This window comes from Indicator indicator, chromosome 4 (assembly GCF_027791375.1).
Source record: "Indicator indicator isolate 239-I01 chromosome 4, UM_Iind_1.1, whole genome shotgun sequence".
Taxonomy (NCBI): Eukaryota; Metazoa; Chordata; class Aves; order Piciformes; family Indicatoridae; genus Indicator; species Indicator indicator.
The window spans coordinates 37,735,654-37,743,448 of record NC_072013.1 but is presented as its reverse complement, the minus strand read 5'-3'; positions in this window follow the sequence as shown (position 1 = coordinate 37,743,448).

Here is a 7,795-nt window from a genome sequence, read left to right as displayed (position 1 = left end):
AGCATCTCAACAAGATCTTCTGCAGAAAAAAAAAAAAAACAAACAACCCAACAACAAAACAAACAAACAAACAAAATCCCCAGCTGGTAAAATGACCAAAAATGCTGAGGAGGAAAATAAGAGACTTTTTATTTACAGACATGAGATCCTTAAGAATTTAGTTGAAAAATAGATTCTCCACAAAGCTCCTCATGTGCACATCTTGCTTTTAGAGAAAACTAAACTTTCAGCTCCATAGTAAAAAGACACACAGGCAGGTTACAGTGTGAAGGGGGAACCACAGAATGGGCAGGGTTGGAAGGGACCTCCCAAGGCCATCCAGTCCAACCCCCCTGCAGTCAGCAGGAACAACCTCACACCAGAGCAGGTTGCTCAGAACCTGTAGAGCCTCACCTTGAATACCTCCAGGGATGAAGCCTCAACCACCTCCCTGGGCAACCTGTGCCAGTCTCTCACCACCCTCATGGGGAAGAATTTCTTCCTAACATCCAATCTGAATCTACCCACTTCTAGTTTTGCTCCATTCCCCCCAGTCCTGTCACTCCCTCATACCCTAAAATGTCCCTCCCCAGCTTTCTTGTAGCCCCCTTCAGATACTGGAAGGCCACAAGAAGGTCTCCTGGGAGCCTTCTCATCTCCAGACTGCACAACCCCAACTCTCTCAGTCTGTCTCCAGAGCAGAGCAGCTCCAGCCCTCTGCTCATCCTCGTGGCCCTTCTCTGGACACCTTCCACACCTCCAGATCTTTCCTGTAATAGGGGCTCCAGAAAGACACCTGAATCTATTTAATCTTCTTTTAAGACATTTATAATATATTTAGTCAAAAACTACCCAAAGGAGTTTGATTCATGAAAACCAACCCCTCCTTAGGCCATACTAATGGTCCTTTTTTTTTTTCCTGTATATTTTTAAGCTGAAAAATGCAAAGCAGAGTTCAATTCAAATGAAGGCAAACATAAATTTAACTGCTGGTGTGTGTGTGGACAGTCAAGCAGAAGTCTGATTTGATTAAAGCAAATCTCATATGGATGACGAGGGGCAGTGGTTTGAAATGAGATCAGAGCAGATTGGGATTGGATGTGAGGAACAAGTTCTGCACCAGGAGGCTGCTGGAACACTGCAACAGGCTGCCCAGGGAGGTGGCTGAGGCTTCATCTTTGGAGATATTCAAGGCCAGGCTGGACAAGCTCTGATTTAGTGGAGGATGTCCCTGCTGACTGCAGGGGGGTTGGACTGGATGAGCTTTGGAGGTCCCTTCCAACCCAGACCATTCTCTGGTTCTACGACTTAATGACTGTAATGTCTGTGAAAGCTGTGAGGTACACAGAGAATATCAACAGCACTGAGAGAGAATTTGCCTGGTTCTTTTTATTCTTGCTAGATCTCCAAAGAGAAGCTAAGCAGCCAGAGGCCTGCATTTTGATGGCTTTTGAGTCCTATGGAGAGAAGAGAGGGAAGAGCACCACCAACAACAATGCTCAACAGTGCCACTATTCAACTCAGAATGATTGGAAAGGAAAACAAAACAACAAAAAAAATCCAAAATAGATAAATGCAAGCTAAAAATTGTCCTCTAGTCCTACTAAAGGCTTTCCAGAAGCCAACTCAAAGCCTTTCCAGAATAAGCTCTCTCCATTTTTGCTTCCTACAACTTCTGACTAGGGTAAAGCTTTGAGCTGGCACAGAGTAATAGCTGAGGGTGATGGCACAGGCAGCTTGGCTTCTCCAGGCTGACAGACCCACCAGAATAAAGGCTCATTGTGAAAAATATGGATTGTCATGGAATCACAGAATGGCTTAGGCTGGAAGAGACCTTAGGGATCAGGCATGTAGACACAAAGTGAGGCTGTGAGCTGCTGAGTCTATCTGAGAGGTGTCCCTGCCTGGGTGGGGAGGTTGGAGTAGATGAGCTCTAAGGTCCCTTCCAACCTGAGCCATTCTGTGATGATTCTATGAAACCAGGTGAAGATTAATAAAAAAAAAACAACAACAAAGAAGATGAAAAAGAAAAAGAAGTAGAAAAAGAAGAAAAGAAAAAGAAGAAAAAGAAAAAGAAAAAGGAAAAAAATTAAGAAAGAGGAGAAGAAAAGAAGAAGAAAAAGAAGAGGGGATTGAGTCCATCATCAGTAAATTTGCAGATGACACCAAGCTGGGAGCAGGTGTTGAGCTGTTAGAAGGTAGAAGGGCTCTGCAGAGGGACCTTGACAGGCTGGACAGATGGGCAGAGTCCAACAGGATGGCATTCAACAAATCCAAGTGCCAGGTGCTCCACTTTGGCCACAACAACCCCATGCAGAGCTACAGGCTGGGGTCAGAGTGGCTGAGAGCAGCCAGGTGGAAAGGGACCTGGGGGTACTGATTGACAGCAGCTGAACAGGAGCCAGCAGTGTGCCCAGGTGGCCAAGAGAGCCAGTGGCATCCTGGCCTGCATCAGGCACAGTGTGGCCAGCAGGAGCAGGGAGGTCATTGTACCCCTGTACACAGCACTGGTTAGGCCACACCTTGAGTACTGTGTCCAGTTCTGGGCTCCTCAGTTTAGGAAAGATGTTGAATTGCTGGAGCATGTCCAGGGAAGGGCAACGAGGCTGGGGAGAGGCCTTGAGCACAAGCCCTATGAGGAGAGGCTGAGGGAGCTGGGGGTGTTTAGCCTGGAGAAGAGGAGGCTTGGAGGTGACCTCATTGCTCTCTACAACTACCTGAAGGGAGGTTGTAGCCAGGAGGGGTTTGGTCTCTTCTCCCAGGCAACCAGCAGCAGAACAAGAGGACACAGTCTCAAGCTGTGCCAGGGGAGGTTTAGGCTGGAGGTGAGGAGAAAGTTCTTCACAGAGAGAGTGGTTGGCCATTGGAATGTGCTGCCCAGGGAGGTGGTGGAGTCACCATCCCTGGAGGTGTTCAAGAGGGCATTGGACATGGCACTTGGTGCCATGGTTTAGATAGGCATGAGGTGTAGGGTGACAGGTTGGACTGGATGATCTTTGAGGTCTCTTCCAGCCTTCTTGATTCTATGATTCTATGAAAAAGGAAAAAAAGAAAAAAGAAGAAAAAAGAAAAAGAAAAAAGAAAAGAAGAAAAAGAAGAAAAAGAAAAGGAAGAAAAAGAAGAAAAGAAAAGGAAGAAAAGAAAAAGAAGAAAAGGAAAAGAAAAAGAAGAAAAGAAGAAAAATAAGAAGGAAGAAAAAGAATAAGAAAAAGAAGAAAAAGAAGAAAGAAGAAAAAGAAGAAAGAAGAAGAAGAAAGAAGAATAAAAAGAGGAATGAAAAGAAAAAGAAGAAGAAGGATAAAAAGAAGAAGAACAAAAAGAAGAAGAAAAAGAAGGAGATTTATTTTTCTAGATAAAGTAGAACTTCCAGCTGCTTATTTCATGGGAATTTTGGTACCAAACTCACTTGAAGGATTTAGGCCAAAAGGATTCTTGCTCCTCTGAAGGTTCTGTTCCCTTTTTTATAGGTAGGGAAATGGAGTCAAGAGAACAATCAGTGTGAGTGAATCATAGAAGCACTGAATGGCTCAGGCTGGAAGGGACCTCAGAGCTCATCTGCTCCAACCTCCCCACCATGCCCAGGGACACCTCTCAGGTTACTCCAGACCCTATCTGACCTGGCCATGAACACCCCCAGGGAGGGGGCACCCACAACCTCTCTGGACAACCCATTCCACTGTCTTGCCACCCTGGTAGTGTTCAATCTTATTTTTGAATCTTCAACAAGATGACTTTTATCAATCTGTGAATCAGACCTTGAAACTTGGATGGAACTGTGACCTTGTTCCATTTGGATTACAACAAGGTTCCCAATCCCTCCTAAACTCTCAAAGACATCCACACAACAAAACTTGATTCTAATAAAGAGGGGGAAAGAGAATGATAAGAAGACAACCCTGGCTTTTACACGGTCTATAGTGATTAGCGGCTAATGGCAATACCTTCCTTAATCACTTTACAACTAAGAAATCAGCCAAACCAAATGATTTTCAATGCATTGAAGGCTGCCACATTTTCAATAGCTTGGGAATTTTGGTTTTAATCAAAAAAGAGTTGTATCGATTCAAAATTTCAAAGCCAACATTCCAAGAACAACCAAACCAAATTAATTTCAAGGCATTGCAACTTGTCACATTTTCAATATTCAAGGATTTTTTAACAATTAAAAAGAAAAATCTATTCATTTAAAATGTCAAAGTTCAGTTTCCATGAACTACCAAACCAAAATAATTTCATAGAATCACAGAACTGTCAGGGCTGGAAGGGACCTCCCAAGGCTCATCCAGTTCCAACCGCCCTGCCATGGGCAGGGACACCTCACACCACAGCAGGTTGCTCACAGCCACATCCAGCCTGGCTGCAAAAACCTCCAGGGATGAGGCTTCCACCACCTCCCTGGGCAACCTCTGCCAGTCTCTCACCACCCTCATGGGGAAGAATTTCTTCCTAACATCCAAACTGAATCCCCCCACTTCTAGTTTTGCTCCATTCCCCCCACTCCTATCACTCCCTGACACCCTAAAAATTCCCTCCCCAGCTTTCTTGTAGCCCCCTTCAGATACTGGAAGGCCACAAGAAGGTCTCTTTGGAGCCTTCTCTTCTCCAGACTGGACAACCCCAACTCTCATAGCAGAGCAGCTCCAGCCCTCTGCTCATCCTCATGGCCCTTCTCTGGACACCTTCCAGCACCTCCAGATCCTTCCTGGAACAGAAGCTCGAGAACTGTGTGGTCTCAGCAGAGTGGAGCAGAGGGGGAGGATCACCTCCTTGGCCCTGCTGGCCACAGAAGGCTCTGGTTGGCTCTCTGGGCTGCAAGTGCTCACTGCTGGCTCCTGTTGAGCTTCTCATCCCCCAGCACCCCCAAGGCCTTTTCTTCAGGGCTGCTCTCAATCCAGTCCCTGCCCAGCCCATATCAGTGCCTGGGATTGCCCTGACCCAGCTTCAGGACCTTGCACTTGGTCTTGTTGAACTTCACTGAAACTTATCATATTTTCAATATTGTAGGACTTTTTTTTTAACTTAAAAAGAGAAAAAAAAGTATTAATTGAAAATTTCAAAGCTCAGATTCCATGCAGTACCAAAACAAATTAATATCAACACATTGAAACTTGCCACATTTTCAATATTTTTTTCCAATTTAGAAAGAATAAACTACAAGAAAGAAAAGTTCTTGTGGGCATTTTTTAAACCAAACCAAAAAGGCCCAAACCCAAAGTAGAATCATAGAATCAGTCAGGGTTGGAAGGGACCTCAAGGATCATCCAGTTCCAACCTCCCTGCCATGGGCAGGGACACCTCACACTACATCAGCCTGGCCAGAGCCTCATCCAGCCTGGCTGCAAACACCTCCAGGGATGGAGCCTCAACCACCTCCCTGCACAACCCATTCCAGGCTCTCAGCAAATATTTGGTGTTTCTTGCAAAACCCAGTGTTTGTGAACAGAGTTCTACTCATTTTGCTGGCACAGCTTTTGAACTTCAGATCTCTCAATTGCATATATTGCTATGTGTCAAAGCCAGCAGTGGAAGTGGTTGGCAAGGTCCTGCCTAATAATTCACTAAAAGGAGAGACCATGAGTGCAGTTTGGCACCACATTAGCTGTGGGTAAGGTGAATTCCCTTGCACATGCTCTAACCTCTGTCAGATAGCAAGCAATGAGGGGTTCACAGAGTCACAGAATGGTAGGGGCTGGAAGGGACCTCCAAAGCTCCTCCAGTCGAAGGCCCCTGCCAGAGCAGGGTCACCTAGAGCAGGTCACACAGGAACACAGCCAGGCAGGTTTTGAATATCTCCAGAGAAGGAGACTCCACAACCCCCTGGGCAGCCTATGCCAGGGCTCTGTCACCTTCACAGGGACAAAATTCTTCCTCCTGTTTCCATGGAACTTCCTATGCCTCAGCTTCCACCACTGCCCCTTGTGCTGGCATTGGGCATCACCCAGCAGAGCCTGGCTCCAGCCTCTGGGCACTCCCCCTGCACATCTTTATCAACAGCAATGAGGTCACCTCTCAGGCTCCTCCTCTCCAAGCTACAGAGCCCTCAGCTCCCTCAGGCTCTCCTCATGAGGAAGATGTTCCATTGCTTTCAGCATCTTTTTGGCTCTGTATTGGAATCATCCAAGCAGTTCCCTGAGGTCCTTCTTGACCTGAGTGGCCCAGTTTCTGGAACTCTTGGAATTTCACCCTGTGCAATCCAAAATGCCACGTTGCTCACACCTGGCTTGGGCATCTCTGAAGCACTGCTGAGTCCCAGAGCATACAGGTTTGCTACCTTGTAAATACCACCAGATGCATCAGAGAGATATTAATTAATCATTGGAAACACAAATGTTCGTCAATGGAAACACAGAACTGTTGAGGTTGGAAGAGACCTTTATGATCATCAAGTCCAACTCTCACCCCGAGCTCACAATCTCACCACTGCTCAAGCCACTGCCACCAACCCAGGTCCCTCAGCACCACAGCCACTCAGCTGTTAAACACCTCCAGGGATGGGGACTCCACCAGCTGCCTGGGCAGCCTCTTCCAACACCACACTGTTTGGGAGATTTTCTATCTAAAATCCCAACAAGAGCTCTTCTGGCATGGATAATATATTGTTACAGCTGAGTTAAACCCCCCAAATCTTTATCAGGTGCTTTAACCTTCTTACAGAATCACAGAAGCATTCAGGTTGGAAGAGACCGTCAGGCACACCAAGTCCAACCCACAACCCTCCTCTACAAGGCTCACCCCTAAACCAGAGCCCCAAGCACCACAGCCAAACCACCTTGAAACACAGCCAGGCTTGGGGACTCCACCACCTCCCTGGGCAGCACATTCCAATCCCTGACCACTCTTGCCATGAAAAAATGTTTCCTATTTTCCAGTCTAAACCTCCCCAGTCACAGCGTGAGGCCATTCCCTCTTGTTCTGTCACTAATGACCTGTGAGAAGAGACCAGCAGCAGCCTCTCCACAACCTCCTTTCAGGTAGTTGCAGAGAGCAATGAGGTCCCCCCTCAGCCTCCTCTGTTTCACACTAACCATCCCCAGCTCCTTCAGTTGCTCTTCATCAGATTTCTTCTCCAGGCCCTTCCCAGCTTCCTTGCCCTCCTCTGCCCTGGCTCCAGCACCTCCACATCTCTCTTGGACTGAGGTGCCCCAAACTGGACACAACACTCCAGCTGTGGCCTCCCCAGAGCTGAGTCCCAGGGGACAATCCCCTCCCTGCTCCTGCTGGACACAGCATTGCTGATCCCAGCCAGGATGCCTTTGGCTTTCTTGGCCACCTGGGCACACTGCTGCTTGGCCATGAGCACCCCCAGGTCCCTTTCTGCCAACAGCTTTCCAGCCACACTGCCCCAAGCCTGCAGCATTGCTTGGGGTTGTTGTGCCCCAAGTGCAGGACCTGGCACTTGGCCTGGTTGAAGCTCCTCCTGGTAACATTGGCCATGGATCCAATCCACCCAAGTCCCTCTGCAGAGCCTCTCTCCCCTGGTGAAGATCAACACTGCACCTAGCTTGGTGTCATCTGCCAGCTGAGTGCTGACACACTCTGTGTCTTCATCAAGGTCATCAATAAAGATGTGAAATAGAAGTGATTACATTTTTCTGCCTAGAAGAAGTATTTGAAGGGATGAGTCAAAGGATGCCACTCAGGTACACCTGAACTGAGTCCAGTAAGTTGTGTGGGACTACAGAGATTTCCATTCTGAGGTGAAAGCATCAGAAAATGGAGAAACCACATCTTTGCTGTCTTTTTTTTCCAGTGGTGATCCAGCCTCATTACCAATAGTTGGGAAATCATTCCTAATTTTAGCTGTTGGGTTTTCTTT